The 19,012-nt window shown below is 43.6% G+C and overlaps 1 long non-coding RNA gene and 1 pseudogene across 4 annotated transcripts in view; one reads left to right on the top strand and one right to left on the bottom strand.

The window, feature by feature from the left end:
• LOC127490308 (uncharacterized) overlaps positions 1–19,012 on the bottom strand; it is a 73,528-nt gene that overhangs the window by 40,050 nt on the left and 14,466 nt on the right. For 2 of the 4 annotated variants that reach the window (XR_011386527.1, XR_011386528.1), the window contains exon 2: positions 16,897–17,024. The exons of the other annotated variants lie outside the window; for them this stretch is intronic. This is a non-coding gene — a long non-coding RNA (uncharacterized lncRNA). The remainder of the gene's footprint in view (positions 1–16,896; positions 17,025–19,012) is intronic. 4 annotated transcript variants of the gene reach the window in all.
• Positions 5,692–7,788, top strand: LOC100353905 (serine/threonine-protein kinase Sgk1 pseudogene; annotated as a pseudogene).

Here is a 19,012-nt window from a genome sequence, read left to right as displayed (position 1 = left end):
AAATCCTTAGATACGTTATTGTTTTAAAATAGTTACTCTTTTAAAAATTATATTTATTTGAGAGAGAGAGAGCGAGCGAGCGCAAGCACTCCCATCTGCTGGTTCACTCCCAAAATTCTCTCAATAGCCAGGGTGGAGACAGGCCGAAGCTAGAAGCCAAGAACTCAATTCACGTCTGCAATGTTGAGTGGCAGGATCCAATTACTGGAGCCATCACCTCTGCCCCTCACCCAGGGTCTGTATTAGCAGGAAAATAGAATCACCTAGGCACTCTGATATGGGACACAGGTGTATTTTTTTTTTTTTTTGACAGGCAGAGTTAGACAGCGAGAGAAAGAGAGACAGAGAGAAAGATCTTCCTTCTGTTGGTTCACCCCCAAAATGGCCGCTACGGCTGGCGTGCTGCGCTGATCCGAAGCCAGGAGCCAGGTGCATCTCCTGGTCTCCCATGTGGGCACAGGGCCCAAGCACTTGGGCCATCCTCTACTGCCCTCCCGGGCCACAGCAGAGAGCTGGCCTGGAAGAGGAGCAACCGGGACAGAATCTGGCGCCCATATGGGATGCCGGTGCCGCAGGTGGAGGATTAGCCTAGTGAGCCGTGGCGCCGGCCAACACAGGTGTCTTAACCATTGTCTTGAATGCCAGGCCAAACACTTGCCCTGCAACATTATTTTTTAAAAAATCTGAAAATAACCCAATGTCCATCAACAGAAGAATGAATCAATATACTGTCGTGTATTTATCTATTCAGCCATACAAATAAGTGGACCCAATATGAAAGGCTGTGTCCCCCTATGACTACTTCTGAAGGGCTTCAACTCTCACTGGCCTCTAGGAACAAGCACATTTCTTTCTCACTCTATAGGCTTAGGGATGGTAATAGCTTCTCACTGTGGTGAATCTGAGTACAGCAATCTTGCCCCCACCTCTCTGTGTAGCCTCTTCATTAAATCTCTCTGTTGAAGCCTCTGCATATAGTAAATTCTCTTTCCTTTTAGAACCCTGAATGACGTCACACTCACACAAGCTTTTCACATGGATGCATATATGTGATCATATCATATAAGTAACTGTTACAAAGTTTTATACAATTACATTATTATAATACAATTCTATTTCTTTTTACCTGGATTATCCTATTCTGAAACAGAAGGGCTTCAAAAATCAACTGGTCCAGTCCGGATGTGGGATAAACTGTTTTCAACATGTAATAGTCCACTATGGTTCAGAGAGTTAAAAATTTTGTTTCACAGCTGAATTGGTAGCTGTGTGAAGAGTAGAACTGATGACCTGGACAGTAAGTGCAGCGCTGTTCCTCTTATATACTGGTTCTCAAACTTGGCTGTTTTGGAATCACCAGGGGGTTTTACACTTGATCTTAGCCAAAAGGCTGAGAAGTGATACCAGGGGGTTTTAAAAGAATACTTATGAGGCCGGCGCCGCGGCTCACTAGGCTAATCCTCAGCCTTGCGGCTCTGGCACACCGGGTTCTAGTCCTGGTCAGGGCGCCGGATTCTGTCCCGGTTGCCCCTCTTCCAGGCCAGCTCTCTGCTGTGGCCAGGGAGTGCAGTGGAGGATGGCCCAAGTACTCGGGCCCTGCACCCCATGGGAGACCAGGAGAAGCACCTGGCTCCTGCTATTGGATCAGCGCGGTGCGCCGGCTGCAGCGCGCCAGCCGTGGCGGCCATTGGAGGGTGAACCAACGGCAAAGGAAGACCTTTCTCTCTGTCTCTCTCACTGCCCACTCTGCCTGTCAAAAAAAAAAAAAAAAAAAAAAAAAAGAATACTTATGTTTGGGTCTTATTTCCAAATAATTTGACTTAATTGGTCTGAGGTGTGATTTAGGTATTAGAAATTGTTTTATAAAATTGTTATAAAGCAAAACACAAAAATCAAGTGTATGGCTTAATTTGTTATTTTAAGGTGAACATTATCCAGATCAAAAACCCAGAACTTTGCTGGCCCCTATGGAACCCCTTTGTATATAACTCATTCCAGTTGTAATCTCTTTTCTCATAAGTAACCACTATCCTGACTTTTACTGTGATGGCTTTTTTCTTCTTAGAATTTTATTATCCAAATTCACAATTAGTAGACACTATAATTTACTATTATCCATTAAAAATTTTCTTTTAAGTATCTTTTAATCTGTAGGTTGCTCCTCTATTTTTTCTTTTGCTTTTAGGCCTTATGACCTGTAGAGTCTTCCACAGTCTGGGTTTTTTACTTGAATACACTTGTTGTAGTTCACTGTGTTCTTCTGTCTCCTGTTTCTTGCAAATAAACAGCTGATTCAGAGGATGGATTAGACACAGATTTGACCCATTTGGCAAAAGAATGGGTATTGTGTGGTTACAGGAGACACACGTTTTCCAGTTGTCATTTTTCTGATCTTAACAGCTGCATACTGCTTATTCCTATTATTCCCTACAGAGCTGTCAAATGTTGATATTCTGGTCCTATCCTTTGTTTCATTTGTTAGTTGGAATCCTTTCATAAAAAGATAGTTTTCCTCATCTTGTATGTTGTTATCCAGCATTAAAGTTTATACAGAAAAGTCAGTTGCTATGATCTGAATGTTTACTTCCCTCCCAAATCCACATATTGAAATTCTAACCCCATGGTGGCAGTATTTAGAGGTGGACTTTTGGGAAGTGATTAGGTTATGGGGGTGGAGTCCCTCATGAATGAGATTAGTGCCCTTATAAAATAGGCCCAGAGGGTGTTGTGGCACACCAGGTTAAAGCCTAGCCTGCATTGCCGGCATCCCATACAGATGCCAGCCCAAGTCCCAGCTGCTCCACTTCCAATCCAGCTCTTTGCTAAGGCCTGGGAAAGTAGTAGAGGATGGCTCAAGTCCTTGGGGCCCTGCACTCATGTGGGAGATCTGGAAGAAGCTCCTGGCTCCTGGCTTTGGATCAGCTCAGCTCTGGCAGATGCTGTCACTTGGGGAGTGAACCAGTTGATGGAAGATTTCTCTCTCTGTTTCTGGCTCTATCCCTCTCTTTAACTCTATCTTTCAAATAAATAAAAAAAAAAAACAGGACTAGAGAGTTAACTAATCCTTTCCACAAAGGACACAAGGAGAAGGGGCTATTCTGTGAATTAGGAAGTAGACCTGCACAAGAACCCTATGATGTTGGCATATTGATACTGAACTTTCCAACCTCCTAAATTGTGAGACAGAAAATTCTGTTATTTATAACCCACCTAATTTATGGTATTTTGTTCTAAGATCCCAAGCAGACTAAGACAGGATAAACGCAGGAATCCAGCTTGACATAGCTATAGTCATGTTGCCACCTTCTTGTCTTCTAGGTGACCCTGGCAGTCATCCCAAACCCTATGGGATAAACAAGGTTGTTAAGATAGTCTGCCAAGTGTTTCATGACAGGAAATGATGCTGGGAATATCTCTTAACTGAAGCCTGAAATGTTAATATTTCTTGAGAAAATCCAGGTCCGTTCCAATTGGCCACAGGCCACTTTTGTCTAACTTAGCACATATAAACCCTTTTATTCCTGCTTTGAGGTATGGGTCCTTTTATTTTACTCCTACCCGAGACACACTTCTATTTAAATAATAAATTTTGTTCAGTGTAATCCTTTTTCTTCAGTTTGTTGGCACCTTCTGCCTTTGGCCACCAGTTATCACACTCAGGAGTTTCTCAAAACAATATATATTGTATTTATTCCTTTTATTTACTATTTTTGAAGACTGAGTCCCAGTCTTACTTTGAAGGTGATCAATTCCTTTTTTTAAAGTATCATTATAAACTCTTAGATTTAAATGTAGTTGATGAGATTCAAACTATTTTCCTTGTCATCACTGAAGCTCAAATACATCTATGGCCAATGGGAATCTCGTGAGCCCTTCTGACATAAACCTAGTAGTTCTTCGTGTCTTACTTGCAATCTGGCATTCCAAAAAAAAAAAAAAAAAGAAAAAAAAGCCAGGATCATCTTGTACATTTCCTGCCCCTGATTTGGAATTGACTGTTTCTTCAGAAGTGCTGGTTTTTCCTAATAAATGATACTTCAAGACCCAGTCTGGGTGCTTCAGGATATATGTTGCTTCCTGGTTAGTCTTTGTTTTCAGAACTAAATAACTTATGAATTCATGTTAATATTTTTAATTTGAATTCAAGGATGTAGAGTTTTTACTTAGTTTCTTTGATGTTATGACCATATTTCTTTTATAGTGAGAATCCTGGTTCATGAGGATATAAGAGATAGTAGAATTAGAATACATTGTAATTATTCATTTGTTTTATGCCATATAAGAGTATTATCCTACATAAGATTAATGCTACCACTAGCATGAGTGCTGAAAACATTCTAAAATTTGCATATTTTTCTTTCTATTCTTCCTCACCATTTAAAAACAGTAATACTACTAGGACAACCGGATTCCCACATATAAAATAATGAAGTTGGACCTCAATCTTATACCACAGACAAAAATTAAACTGATCAAAGATGAAAGCCTAAAAGCCACAGCAATAAAATTCCTAAAAAAAAGATGCAAATCTTTGTAATCTTGGATTAGGCAAATGTTTCTTAGATAGGACTTTACAAGCACAAGCAACAAAAGAAAAAAGATAAACTGGAGCTCATCAAAATTAAAAACTTTGTGCTTCAAAGTATACTCTCAACAAAGTGAACAGACAACTCACAGGATGGGAGAAAATAGAGTCATAAGAACTCATATCGGGCCGGCGCTGCGGCTCAATAGGCTAATCCTCCGCCTAGCGGCACCGGCACACCAGGTTCTAGCCCTGGTCGGGGCGCCGGATTCTATCCTGGTTGCCCCTCTTCCAGGCCAGCTCTCTGCTGTGGCCAGGGAGTGCAGTGGAGGATGGCCCAGGTGCTTGGGTCCTGCACCCCATAGGAGACCAGGATAAGCACCTGGCTCCTGCCTTCAGATCAGCGCGGTGTGCCAGCTGTAGCGCGCCGGCCGCGGCAGCCATTGGAGGGTGAACCAATGGCAAAAGGAAGACCTTTCTCTCTCTCTCACTGTCCACTCTGCCTGTAAAAAAAAAAAAAAAAGAACTCATATCTAGCCTATATAAGAAATGACTACAACTCTATAATAAAAAGGCAAAAGATTTGAACATTTCTCCAAAGAAAATGTACAAAAGAACAATAATCACATGAAAAAATGTTCAAACATCATTAGTCATCAGAGAAATGCAAATGAAAACCATAATGAAACAGATGTGACAAAACCACGAAAACTACTTCACATATACTAGTATGGTTACAAGAAAAAAGTATATGGAGAAATCAGAACACTTATAAAGTTCTGGTAGGAACATAAAATTGTATAGCCGCTTTGAAAAATAGTTTGACAGTTCCTCAAAAAGTTAAATTTAAAATTCATACATGGCCCTGCAATTCTACTCCCAGGTATCTACCTGGGAGAAATGAAAAAAATGTGTCCACACAAAAGCCTGTATACAAACATTTAAAGAAATATTAGCCACAAGTAGGAAAAACACAAATGTCCATCAACGGAGGAACAGATAAACAAAAATGTAGTATATCTATATCATTTCAGCCACAAAAAAATTAAATGAAATACTGATCTGTGCCACAACATGGATGAATTCTAAAATAATTATGCTAAGTGAATAGTGTTGGCTGAGCCGGTCTCTTGTCCCCAATGACTCACTGTGGTCTCATCGTAGTGATGACCATGAAAACCGAGGCTGCAAGGGGCAATGGTAGCAATCCTCATCACTTTCATGAAGCAGAGGATGGGCCTGAATGACTTTATTCAGAAGATGGCCAATAATTCCTCTATGTGCAAACACCCTGAAGTTCAGTCCATTTTGAAAATCTCCCAACCTCAGGAGCCCAAGCTTATGAATTCCAACCCTTCTTCTCTACCAAGTCCATCTCAACAAATCAACCTTGGCCCATCATCAAATCCTCATGCTAAACCGTCAGACTCTCACTTCTTAAAGTGATTGGAAAGGGCAATTTTGGTAAAATTCTTCCAGCGAGACACGAAGCAGAGGAAGCCTTCTATGCAGTCAAGGTTTTGCAGAAGAAAGCAATTCTGAAAAGGAGGAGAAGCATATTCTGTCTGAGTGGAATGCGCTGCTGAATGTGAAACACCCTTTCCTGGTGGGCCTGCACTTCTGCCAGACTGCTGACAAACTGTACTTTGTCCTAGACTATGTTAACAGTGGAGAGTTGTTCTACCATCTCCAGAGGGAGCGCTGCTTCCTGGAACCACAGGTGCTTTTCTATGCTGCTGAGATAGCCAGTGCCTGGGGTTACCTGAACATCATTTATAGAGATTTGAAGCTGGAGAATACTTTACTTACTAGATTTACAGGGACACATCGTCCTTGCTGACTTTGGACTGTGCAAGGGGAACACTGAACACAACGGCATGATGTCCACCTTCTGTGGCACACCTTGTGGGGAGCAACTCGGACTAGACTAAGTTACTGGAATTAAGACTTATTCTATGCATCTGCTCTCCCACAATATGGCGCTGGGAGAGAAGAAAACAGCTTCTACACAGCTGCCTCCAGTTCAACCAATAAACTGTAGGACTTGCTCCTGATTGGAGAGCAGCGTACTCGGCGTGTGGGCAGCCGAGTTAGGACTGGCGGAGGAGGACTATAAAGGAGGAGAGAGACGGCATGCACGAGGAACATCTATGGGGAACATCTAAAGGAACATCTAAGGGGAACACCTGTGCAGCCCCGAGAGAGCCGGCCGGCGGTGTGCCACTCCCCTGCGGAAGTGGGGAATGTGGCCAGGGGGAACTGCCCTTCCACGGAGGTGGAAGGGACAGTAGCCAACCCGGGAAGAACCAGCAGCAAACCCGGGGAGGGCCGAGCAGACGAAAGAACAGCGCAGGGTCCTGTGTCGTTCCTCCACGAAGAGGGGGAGCGACACACCTGAGTATCTTGCACCTGAGGTGCTTCACAAGGTGCCTTATGATGGTGGACTGGTGGTGCCTGGGGTCGTCCTGTATGAGATGCTGTATGGCCAGCCTCCTTTTTATAGCTGAAACACAGCTGAGAAGTACAACAGCATTCTGAACAAGCCTCTCCAGCTGAAACCAAATATTATGAAATCCTCAGGACACCTCCTGGAGGGCCTCCTGCAGAAACACAGGACAAAGAGGCTTGGGGCCAGGATGACTTTATGGAGATTAAGAATCACGTCTGTTGGGCTGGTGCCGCGGCTCACTAGGCTAATCCTCCGCCTAGCGGCGCCGGCACACCGGGTTCTAGTCCCGGTTGGGGCGCCGGATTCTGTCCCGGTTGCCCCTCTTCCAGGCCAGCTCTCTGCTGTGGCCAGGGAGTGCAGTGGAGGATGGCCCAGGTGCTTGGGCCCTGCACCCCATGGGAGACCAGGAGAAGCACCTGGCTCCTGCCATCGGATCAGCAAGGTGCGCCGGCCGCAGTGCGCTGGCTGTGGCGGCCGTTGGAGGGTGAACCAACGGCAAAGGAAGACCTTTCTCTCTGTCTCTCTCTCTCACTGTCCACTCTGCCTGTTTAAAAAAAAAAAAAAAATCACGTCTGTCGTCTTCTCGCTAATTAACTGGGATGATCTCATTAATAAGAAGATTATGCCTCCTTTAAACCTAAATGTATGTGGCCCCAGTGACCTACGGCACTCTGAGCCTGAGTTTACTGAAGAGCCTGTCCCCAACTCCATTGGCAGGTCCCCTGACAGCATCCTCATCACCGCCGGTGTTAAGGAAGCCACAGAGGGCTTCCTCAGCTTCTCCTATGTGCCACCGCTGGACTCCTTCTTCTGAACAGTCTTAGGGTCAGTTTTGAAGGATTTCCTGTATGGTGGTTTTTTTTTTTTTTTTTTTTTTTTTTTTTTTTTTTTGACAGACAGAGTGGACAGTGAGAGAGAGACAGAGAGAAAGGTCTTCCTTTTTGCTGTTGTGTCACCCTCCAATGGCAGCCGCGGCCGGCGCACTGTGCTGATCCGATGGCAGGAGCCAGGTGCTTCTCCTGGTCTCCCATGCGGGCGCAGGGCCCAAGGACTTGGGCCATCCTCCACTGCACTCCCAGGCCACAGCAGAGAGCTGGCCTGGAAGAGGGGCAACCGGGACAGAATCCGGCGCCCTGACTGGGACTAGAACCTGGTGTGTCGGTGCCTCAGGTGGAGGATTAGCCTATTCAGCCGCGGCGCTGGCCGGATTTCCTGTATGTTTTTAAAATACAGTAGTTAGCCTTTCAGCGGAGCTGCCTGCTGATAGGCCATCTTAGAAGAGAATCCGCACCTCCTCTGAAGCTTGGCAATCTTGCTGCACGTTGTTTGCTGGACACTTTTTGAAGAGCACATTCTCCTCTCAGTAAGCTCATGAGGTTTTTCCTTTCTCTTCTTCCTTCCAACGTGGTGCTGTTCCTGAAATGACCATTAGAGTGCCGCCTTAGAGGCAAGAGTCCTGTTAGGAGGAGGAGGGCCCTGTTCTCAGAAGCATCTTCCGCGGGTCTGTCAGGGCTGTGATGACGAATACTATGAAATGTGCCTTTTCTGATAAGGTCGTGTTAGCTCCAAAGCTTTTCCTACCACACAGCATTTCCATTGTTTGTTTTTGCTCATGGATCTCCCGTGTGAACATTGGTGTGAGTATGGTGTGCTTGATCACAGATGGAGTTTGTTATAAGCATCTATGTGATACTTGCAGGACACCACAATGTGGGACACTGTTTCTTCCATATTTGGAAGATAAATTTATATGTAGACTCTTTTTCTAAGATAATAGTTAATAACTAAAATTTCTTGAAATGGTCTTGCAATTACTTGTATCCAGATGCTTAAAGAAAGCATTGTTGCTACAAATATTTCTATTTTTAGGAAGGGTTTTTATGGATCAATGCCTCAGTTGTTGATCAAAGCCATTGGTGTTTTTAATGTTTGGAATGTCACCAGTAAAATGGGCATTATTTATGTGGTGGTTTTTTTTTTTTTGCATTCCTGATAATTATATGTATTGTATAAAGAAAGTCTGTACATTGGGTTATTACACTAGTATATATAAACTTACAGGTTTATTTGTAATGTATACCACCATTTTAATGTACTGTAATTTTTTTTAAAGATTTTATTTATTTATTTGACAGGCAGAGTTACAGACAGTGAGAGAGAGCAACAGAGAGAAAGGTCTTCCTTCTGTTGGTTCACTCCCCAAGTAGCTGCAATGGCCGGAGCTGCGCCGATCTGAAGCCAGGAGCCAGGTGCTTCCTCCTGGTCTCCCATGCAGGTTCAGGGGCCCAAGCACTGGGCCATCCTCCACTGCTTTCCCAGGCTATAGCAGAGAGCTGGGCTGGAAGAGGAGCAAACGGGATGCTGGCGCCGCAGGTAGAAGATTAACTTAGTGTGACATGGTGCCGGCCCCAGTGTGCTGTAGTTAACATGGTTATAATATGTACAGTCCTCCTCCCCTCCACATAACATTTTTTGGGTGTGATAAGCCAATTTTGGTTTGCAATAAAATCCTGAAAATATTTTAAAAAAAATTATGCTAAGTGAAAGCAGCCCATCACAGAAGATCATATAATGTAAGATTTCATTTGTATGAAATGTCCAGAGTAGGCAACTGCATAGAGACAGATGGTAAATCAAGTAGCTGCCTAAGGCTGGGGGTGAGGGTAAAAGGTTTAGGGGGTGACAGTGAAGAGGTGTGGGATTTCTTTCTTGGTAATGAAAATGTTCTAAACTGGATTGTAGAGACGGATGCACAACTCCATAAATACACTAAAAGCCATTGAATTGTGCACTCTAAATGGGTGAACCATATGGTATGTGAATTATATCTCAATAAAGCTGCTTTAAAAAAGCAAAAACTTTAAAAAGTTGTGCCATATTTATATCATTAGAGCACATTGCCAATATATATAACACTGTTGGACTCTTGGACCTCATTTATTCATAGTTCTACAGGTATATACTGAATGTCCACAACCTGGTTTGTTGTTTTTTTTTTTTTTTTTTTTTTTTTTTTGACAGGCAGAGTGGACAGTGAGAGAGAGAGAGAGAGAGAGAGACACCCCGCACGCTGCAGCCGGTGCACCCCGCTGATCCGATGGCAGGAGCCAGGTGCTTCTCCTGGTCTCCCATGCGGGTGCAGGGCCCAAGCACTTGGGCCATCCTCCACTGCACTCCCAGGCCTGCAGAGAGCAGGCCTGCAAGAGGGGCAACCGGGACAGAATCCGGCGCCCCGACTGGGATTAGAACCTGGTGTGCTGGCGCCGCTAGGCAGAGGATTAGCCTATTGAGCCGGGGCGCCGGCCACACAACCTGTTTTTATGTTAGTGTTTGTTCTCTAGTTACTGTGAGGGTCTGGAAGCTCTTTTTCACATTGGTAACAGTGTCCTTCATTCTCGAAAGTAACTTTTGTGGCATATGGCATATAAAATCTTTGTTTCATACTTTCTTTCCTTGATTGTCTTAAATATATTACTCCTTTTTTTCTGGTATAAAGTATTGTCAAAAATTCTGGTAATTTAATTTTCCTTAAAAGTCACATGCTCTTTTTTCCAGATGCCCAGAAGATTTTTCTTTTTCCTTGAAGTCCAGTAATATTATTACACTATGTCATGGTGCTGCTTGTTCTGAGGGGCCAGTAGTCTTAGATATGTGGCATGCTCTTTTAATATACAGTTAAATTTTTTTTTATTTTCAGAAGAATAGTTTTAAGAATTCATAGGGTTTAGGGGTGGGTGTTGTGGCACAGTGAGTTAACCTGCCACTTGGGATGCCTATATTTCATATAAGTATAAGTCCTAGCTACTCTGCTTCCAATCCAGTTTCCTGCTAATGCATTCAGAAAGGCAGCTGATGACAGTCCAAGTACTTGGGTCCCTACCTCTCCTGTGGGAGACTTGCGTGAAGTTCTGGGCTCCTGATTTCAGCCTTGCCCAGATCCACCTGTTGTGGGTATTTGAGGAGTGAACTAGTGGATGGAAGAGTTTTCTCTCTTTTTCTGTTGCTATGCCTTTTAAATAAAATAAATAAATAAATCTTAAAAAATTCTATAGGAGCTAGCATTGTGGCGTAGCAGGTAAAGCTGCTGCCAGCAATGCTGGCAACCCAGCATCCTATATGGACACTAGTTCAATTCTCAGCCACTCCACTTCTGATCCACTCCCCACTAATGGCCTGGGAAAAACAGTGGAAGATGATCCAAGTGTTTGGGCCTCTTTACCCATGCAGAAGACCGGGATGAAGCTCTTGGCTTTGGCCTGGTCCAGTGCTGACCATTCCGGCCATCTGGTGAGTGAACCAGCAGATGGAAGCTCGCTCGCTCTCTCTCTCTCTCTCTCTCTCTCTGTAACTCTTTTTTTTTTTTAAGATTTTATTTTATTTATTTTACAGGTAGAGTTACAAACAATGAAGAGGGAGAGACAGAGAGAAAGGTCTTCCATCCACTGGTTCACTCCCCAAATGGTGGTAATGTCCCAACCTGGGCCCATCCGAAGCTAGGAGCCAGGGGCTTCTTCCAGGTCTCCCACATGCGTGCAGGGGCCCAAGGACTTGGGCCATCTTTTACTGCTTTCCCAGGCCATCAGCAGAGAGCTGGTTGGAAGAGGAGCAGTTGGGACTAGAACCTGTGCCCACTTGGGATGTTGGTGTAACAGGTGGAAGATTAACCTCCTGTGCCACAGTGCTGGCCCCTGTCTGTAACTCTTTCAAATAAACAAATTCTTTAAAAAAATAAATAATAAAATACTCAACAGATTTAACTCTTGTTCTATGCCCTTGCTCTGATTTTCTCCTTTAGAGTTTCCTGTTACCCTGATGTTTGATCTCCTCTGCCTTTCTCTCTTTCTCTATTTTCATTTCTTTTTGATTTTAAAAAAGCCCTTCTTTTCCATATTCTAGAAATTTCCTTTCAGCTATTCTCTGCTGCATTTACTTGTTCTTGTATTCTTTCTACTTTAGTCTTCATTTGTAAAGTGATTTTTTTTTTCCTTTTGACTCTTTTTCTTGAGTTCTGTCACCTAATTTCTGAGTCATTCTAATTCCGGCTTATGTTGTTCTTGTTTAACATCTTTCAGCCCATCTTGAGATCCTAGGTTACAATTTTTAACTCTTGCGTGCACATTTTATTGGCATACTTTTATTGTTTTTTTGGGGTGTGGGTGGGTGTTACTCTCTGTTCCTTACTTTCTTCCTAGAATAATATTTTTTGTGGGATTTGACCTTGATACAGTCTGATTTTTTATGTGTGTGAAATTAATTTTCCTGGACTTTAATTTAAAAACAGAAGGAGGAGTTCAGGAAGGCTTTTCTAATTTCACAGAGCTCCCTCTTCTGTTGATTTTGTGAAGTGTTCAAGAACACGGTGGTTTGCTTTCTGGGATTTTCCTGGCACCATACCTCTCCCTGATTTAGGTCTAGCTTTTCTATGTCCACTTATTACTGGGGACACACTTATATCTTTTTTTTTTTTTTTGACAGGCAGAGTTAGACAGTGAGAGAGAGAGACAGAGAGACAGAGAGAAAGGTCTTCCTTCTGTTGGTTCACCCCCCAAATGGCCGCTACAGCCGGTGCACTGCGCCCATCTGAAGCCAGGAGCCAGGTGCTTCCTCCTGGTCTCCCATGCGGGTGCAGGGCCCAAGCACTTGGGCCATCCTCCACTGCCTTCCCAGGCTACAGCAGAGAGCTGGACTGGAAGAGGAGCAACCGGGACAGAATCCGGCGCCCCGACTGAGACTAGAACCTGGAGTGCCAGTGCCACAGGTGGAGGATTAGCCTAATGAGCTGTGGCAGCGGCCTACACACTTATATCTTAAAAGTTATCCATTGTTTATCTGAAATTCAAATTTAACTAGGCACTGTATATTTTTGTTTGCTAAATCTGGAATCCTCATTATACCTATTCCCCGTGTGTTTTGGCTTTGCACGATAGTTGTTCTGCTGTTTTTATGTGGAGGTTTATGGAGACTGAAAAGCTCTGCAGATGCTGCCATTGCCGCCTTCACAGAGTCAATCATGTAATTTTCAAATATAGTCTTCTTTCTTTTTTTTGCTAGACTCCTCCCTTCCCTCATACACATTTTTCCCTGTGTCTCCTCAGATAACCCTTGTCCTAAACCCAGTTGTGTATTTTTCTCTCATTTTAATATATTTATATACACATAAACATTATATGTATGGTTTCCTCAGTTTTAAAAATTTTTATTTAAATCAATTTTATTTATTTTGATTGATTTATTTATTTGAAAGAGTTAGAGAGAGAGAGAGAGATCTTCACCTGCTGGTTCACTCTCCAGAAGGTTGCAATGGCCAGGGCTGGGCCAGGCTGAAGCCAGGAGCCAGAAGCTTCTTCCAGATCTCCCATATGGGTGCAGGAGCCCAAGAGCTTGAGCCATCCTCTGCTGCTTTTCCCAGGCCATTTACAGGATGCTGGATTGCAAGTTCAGGACTCGAACCTGTGCCTATATGAGATGCTAGCATTGCAGGGAGAGGCTTTACTCACTATGCCAAAACGCCAGCCCTTATTTCAAGTTATTATGAAAAGAGGGAGGGAGGGAGGGAGGGAGAGAGAGAGAAAGAGAGAAAGAGAGAGAGAGACCGCATTCCCATCTGCTAGTTCACTCTCCAAATGTCCACAACAGTCAGGACTGGGCCCCGCAGAAGCTAGGAGCCTAAAACTCCATCTGGGTCTCCAACATGAGTGGCAGGGACCCAAGGACCTGTGCCATCACTGCTGTCTTCCAAGGTGCACGTTAGCAGGAAGTTGGAATCAGAGGCAGAGCCAAGACTCAAATCCAGATACTACAAAATAATAAGCAGCATCCCCAGCCTTGTTTTAACTGCTAGGCCAAACATCTGCCTGTTAGTTTTTTTTTTCCTAAAGAAAACCAACGTCATTCATATATATTTTCTTCATCGTGATTATCACAGTCAACAACATCCTGAGGAAATCCCTTCAAATCATCTTATAGAATTCTATTTCTCTTTCCCTCTTTTTTTTTTCTTTTTTTGACAAGCAGAGTGGACAGTGAGAGAGAGAGACAGAGAGAAAGGTCTTCCTTTACCGTTGGTTCACCCTCCAATGGCTGCTATGGCTTGCGCGCTGTGGCCGGCGCACTGCGCTGATCTGAAGCCAGGAGCCAGGTGCATCTCCTGGTCTCCCATGCGGGTGCAGGGCCCAAGCACCTGGGTCATCCTCCACTGCACTCCTGGGCCACAGCAGAGAGATGGACTGGAAGAGGAGCAACCAGGACAGAATCCAGCGCCCCGACCTGGACTAGAACCCAGTGTGCCGGCGCTGCAGGCGGAGGATTAGCCTATTGAGCCACGGCGCCGGCCCTATTTCTCTCTTTTTAATAATGACTTTCAGAGATGCTTGTGGTTCATAATTAATTCAGCCAAGTCCTTAATGTTGTCTTTAACTTTGTTTTCAGATTTTTGTTTCTATAAAAGCATGTATAGTAAACACACTTACATGTTTCTATGAGATAGAATCTTAAGCAAGAAAGTATATTTAGGGGCCGGTGCTGTGGCATAGTGGGTAGGGCCGTTGCTTGCAATGTCAGCATCCCACATGGGTGCCAGTTTGAGTCCTGGCTGCTCCACTTCTGATCCAGCTCTCTGCTCTGGCCTGGGAAAGCAGTAGAAAATGGCCCAGGTCCTTGGGCCCCTGCACCCACATGGGCGATCTAGAGGAAGCTCCTGGCTCCTGGCTCCTGTTTTCGGATTGGTGCAGCTCTGACCGTTGTGGCCAACTAGGGAGTGAACCAGCAGATGGAAGACTCTCTCTCTGCCTCTCCTTCTCTCTCTGTGTAACTCTGACTTTCAAATAAATAGATAAATCTAAAAAAATTTTAAGAAAGTATATTTACTGGGCAAAAACTGTTCCTGATTATTGCATCCTCATTTTGGCATGTTTTCCATAGAAGAGAAGATAAAAAATGAAAAAAGCAAAGTACCAAATTCTGATTAGTTCAGCCAAGTAGAGGAACTTATATAGGACTTAGATGACAGAAGTGTATGTCATGTGGCAGACCCATTCGAGTCTTTATGAGGGAAATGTTGCTGCATTCCTTCCCATCCCTTTCCCTAGACTCACATGTGTCTGCAAAAGGTACTGGTAGCAATGAGATTTCCAGTGGGACCCTCCATGGTAAGACCAGCATTTCTCCTGGCTGCATTATCACCCACAATTTTGCCTGAAACTGTTAAGACCATATTCTGTAACAAATCTATTTTTCATTAAAATATGATAGAGTAGATTCTGTTGGCTAAAACAAATCACTATGCCCAATAGCAGCCGTGATGGTGGACAATAGTAGTACCTCAGTGAAATAGGAAGGTGGGATTGGTTCTCTGTCCTAATTCTAGTTGAAAGCTGTGACAGTCTATTTAACATCAGAGGATGGGTTGCTGGCAAAGTGTGGGACATAGTGAGGAACAATTGCTTCAGCTGTCATCTGTGGTGACCTGGAGTGAGGAACATAGTGAAGACAATGCCTTGGCAATCAAAGCAATTACCATGAGAGGCCATGTGAACATAAGGACTATTATACAGATTGAGACTTTTACTGGCTATTTATAATTGTGCTGAAAGAAAGAAAATAGAAGTCTTAGGATTGGTTGTATATGCTTGCCTCAAGGCAAGGTTAGAGACCCATGGAGTTCCTATGACTGCACTAAAAGAATTTCTTCATTTAGTCTCATATGGCTGAGATTGACTGGGGTGCTGGATTAACATAAGTAGAACTGATAGTCTTACTACAACTTCTGAGTGAAATATGGGGCATAAAGTGAAAGGGTGGTGCTACGAGAATAGGAATGGGGAAATTGGGGAGTATATTATGGCTGATACCAAGTCCCTCTCTTAGTTGAAGAAGTTCTCTCCTTCTCCTACCTCCTCATATGATATGCATGTTCCTGGAAACCCCTTATTATGACCTTTTCTGAGACAGTTTCCTTGCAAATGGATGCAAATTCTTCTCATACTGTTCCTGTCCCCTCTTAATACATTAAAACAAAAGTAAAGTCATATTGTCCAATATTTTTGGGGACCAACTGCAAAGTCAAACCTTAATTAGAAAAAGAATTATGAGGCCGGCACCGCGGCTCACTAGGCTAATCCTCCACCTTGCGGCGTTTGCACACCGGGTTCTAGTCCTGGTTGGGGCGCCGGATTCTGTCCCGGTTGCCCCTCTTCCAGGCCAGCTCTCTGCTGTAGCCAGGGAGTGCAGTGGAGGATGGCCCAAGTACTTGGGCCCTGCATCCCATGGGAGACCAGGAGAAGTACCTGGCTCCTGCCATTGGATCAGCGCGGTGCTCCGGCCGCAGCGTGCCAGCAGCGGCGGCCATTGGAGGGTGAACCAATGGCAAAGGAAGACCTTTCTCTCTGTCTCTCTCTCTCACTGTCCACTCTGCCTGTCAAAAAAAAAAAAAAAAGAATTATGAGATTTTCATAATTTATTTCAGCAAGATAGGGATAATTTATGTGAACATGGAGCCCAGGAGATTAGGGATACACTTTTGGAATGGCCTGGATTTATTGAGTTTTAGAGGGTCTGACTGCATGCTTGGTTGACTGAAACTTGGTGTGGCCCATGTGACATCAAGGTAAAATATCAAATACATGCCAGAAATATACTAAAGTATGATAATATGATATAGAGAAATCCCAATACTGAAATACGTAAGTATGTTGGAATTTTGGGGGCACATTTATCACTTAATCACCCTGTTCCCAGTTAATTACCTGAAAAATTCCAAGAAAATTCCTCTTGCTGTGGCATGGAAAAAGAGAATGGGAATATGGGTGAAGGATTAAAAGACTGAAATGCATGCCTTGGTTTCAATGGAGATCATCATATCTACAGTGGCAAGGTCATAGAGTGGCACTAAAACAATGGAGAAAAGGGTTCTCAGGAATCTGACCTTGGACTGAAGATTATATCACCAGCTTCCATGGTTCTGAGGCCTTCAGACTTGGACTGAGTGAGCCATGCTACCATCATCCCAGGGTCTGCAGCCTGCAGATGGCCTGTTGTGGGACTTGTCAGCCTCTAGAATCACATGAACCAATTTCCCCAATAAATCTTCTCTCTCCCTTTCCTTCCCTCCCTCCCTCCTACCTACCTTCCTTCCTTCTTCCTTCCCCCCCCTCCTCTCCCCTCCCCCCTCCTCTCTTTTCTCCTTTCTCTCTCTCTCTCTCTCTCTCTATCTCTTATCTATATCTACCTACCTACCTAAACTATGGGTTTCTCTCAACAGCCTGACTAAAACACTGGCTAGGAAAGAAACAAGGAAATGGGCTTATACACACAGAAATTGCTGGTCTTATCTGTGTTTCATCATCCAGAAACAGCTGATCTTCTAGAATGCTTAAATGGACCATTCAGACTCAGTCACTGAGCCAGCTGGGAGACAATGTGGGAAGTCAGAGGAGGGAGTGGGGGTGGGTGCTGTACAAGTCTAAACTAGTAACTAACATAAGGTACTGGTTCTCCTACAGTCAGAATCCATGAATCTGAGAATTAAAGGGGTGGAAATGGCAATGTTACTTTTCAATATTGCATCTCATGACCCAGTTGCAAAATGTTTGCTTCCTGTTCCATTTTTGGCTCTGTTGATTTAGAGGTCTCTCTACCCAAAGAATTAACATTTTCTCCATTGGACAAAACAAAGGCCCCACTAAACTGGAAGCTGATGATGTCACCTGATCATTTTACACTCCTCATGCACCTGGATTAATGGGCCCCAAAGGGATTTACTGTTTGGCTGGGTTAACTGATCCTGATTATCCAAAGGAAATAGGAATACTGCTACCAAATTGAGTGAGGAAAGAATATATCCTGAAAACAAGTGGTCCTCTGGGACACTTCCTAAGAATGGTATATTCAGTAATAAAGTTTAATGGAAGACTACAGCAACCATAAACAAGCAGAAACCCTCAGAAATGGAGGTTTGGATAACCCTATGGGAACAAAAGCGCAGGTGGCTAAGACTCAGGCTGACAGAAAGGGATCATGAATAACAGAATGGAAGTCATGTTCTGCAACTTGGGCTCAAATGCAGAAGAAAGGACTCCAGGATCCATCTGAGTTTTCCACATTATGTATATGCACATGAAATTATATATTGAGATATCCACTATGAGGTACATACTTTAATTTTGTTTGTTTCTCCCACTATTAAAATTTTTAAAAATTATTTGAGAGAGAAAGAGAGATAGAGACATGGGAGAGAGAGCATATACTTTTTGATTCCCCAGTGCCAGCAATTGGGCCAGGCTGATGCCAGGAGCTAGAAACTCAATCCAGGTCACCCAGGTGGGTGGCAGGGACTCAACTACTTTAAACATCATTGCTGCCTCCCAGGGTCTCCATAGTAGAAGACTGGAGTCAAGAGTTGGGTATTGAATTCAGATACTCTGAGATGGGACTTGGGCATCTTAACCTCCATCTTAACCATCAGGCCAGGTGCTCACCCCTCTGCTACTATTTCTACTTATGGCAAATGTTTTGGTAACCTGATACTATGTAACATGCCACCTTAAAACTTAATGTCTTAAGATAACAATTTATTTTTAAATTTCACAATTCTGTGAGTTAATGGGGAAGTTCTTCTGATTCACATGGTATGTGAGCTAGAGTCCATCTTTCTAATACATTTCTTTAATAATCATGTTAGCCAGAGAAGTAATTTCTATTGCACATAACCAAAGAGCACTAATTGGAACAGAAATTGGTACCTGAGAGTGGATTCCAAATAAAGGCCCTCAAAGAATTATGGAGTATTTGAAATTGATCATTAAGCCAAGATAAGGCAAAAAGGCAGTGTGACTCTTAATTTATATTTGGGGATGAGAAACTAATAGCTCATGAAACCTGGCAGAGAAACCGTGAAGTTCTAAGGAACTAGGGAACAGGTACCTAGAGTATATCCCAGAGCATGCTGCACTGGTCTTGGTGGCAGGGATCATACCATTCATGAACCCCAAAGTATGCATTTCTCTTCACTAAGTTGATTCCAGTTAATACTGATAACAACA

The sequence above is a fragment of the Oryctolagus cuniculus genome, chromosome 2 (assembly GCF_964237555.1).
Source record: "Oryctolagus cuniculus chromosome 2, mOryCun1.1, whole genome shotgun sequence".
In the NCBI taxonomy this organism is placed as follows: Eukaryota; Metazoa; Chordata; class Mammalia; order Lagomorpha; family Leporidae; genus Oryctolagus; species Oryctolagus cuniculus.
The sequence above is the reverse complement of the archived record's forward strand: the minus strand, read 5'-3'. Positions and strand labels throughout refer to the sequence as shown.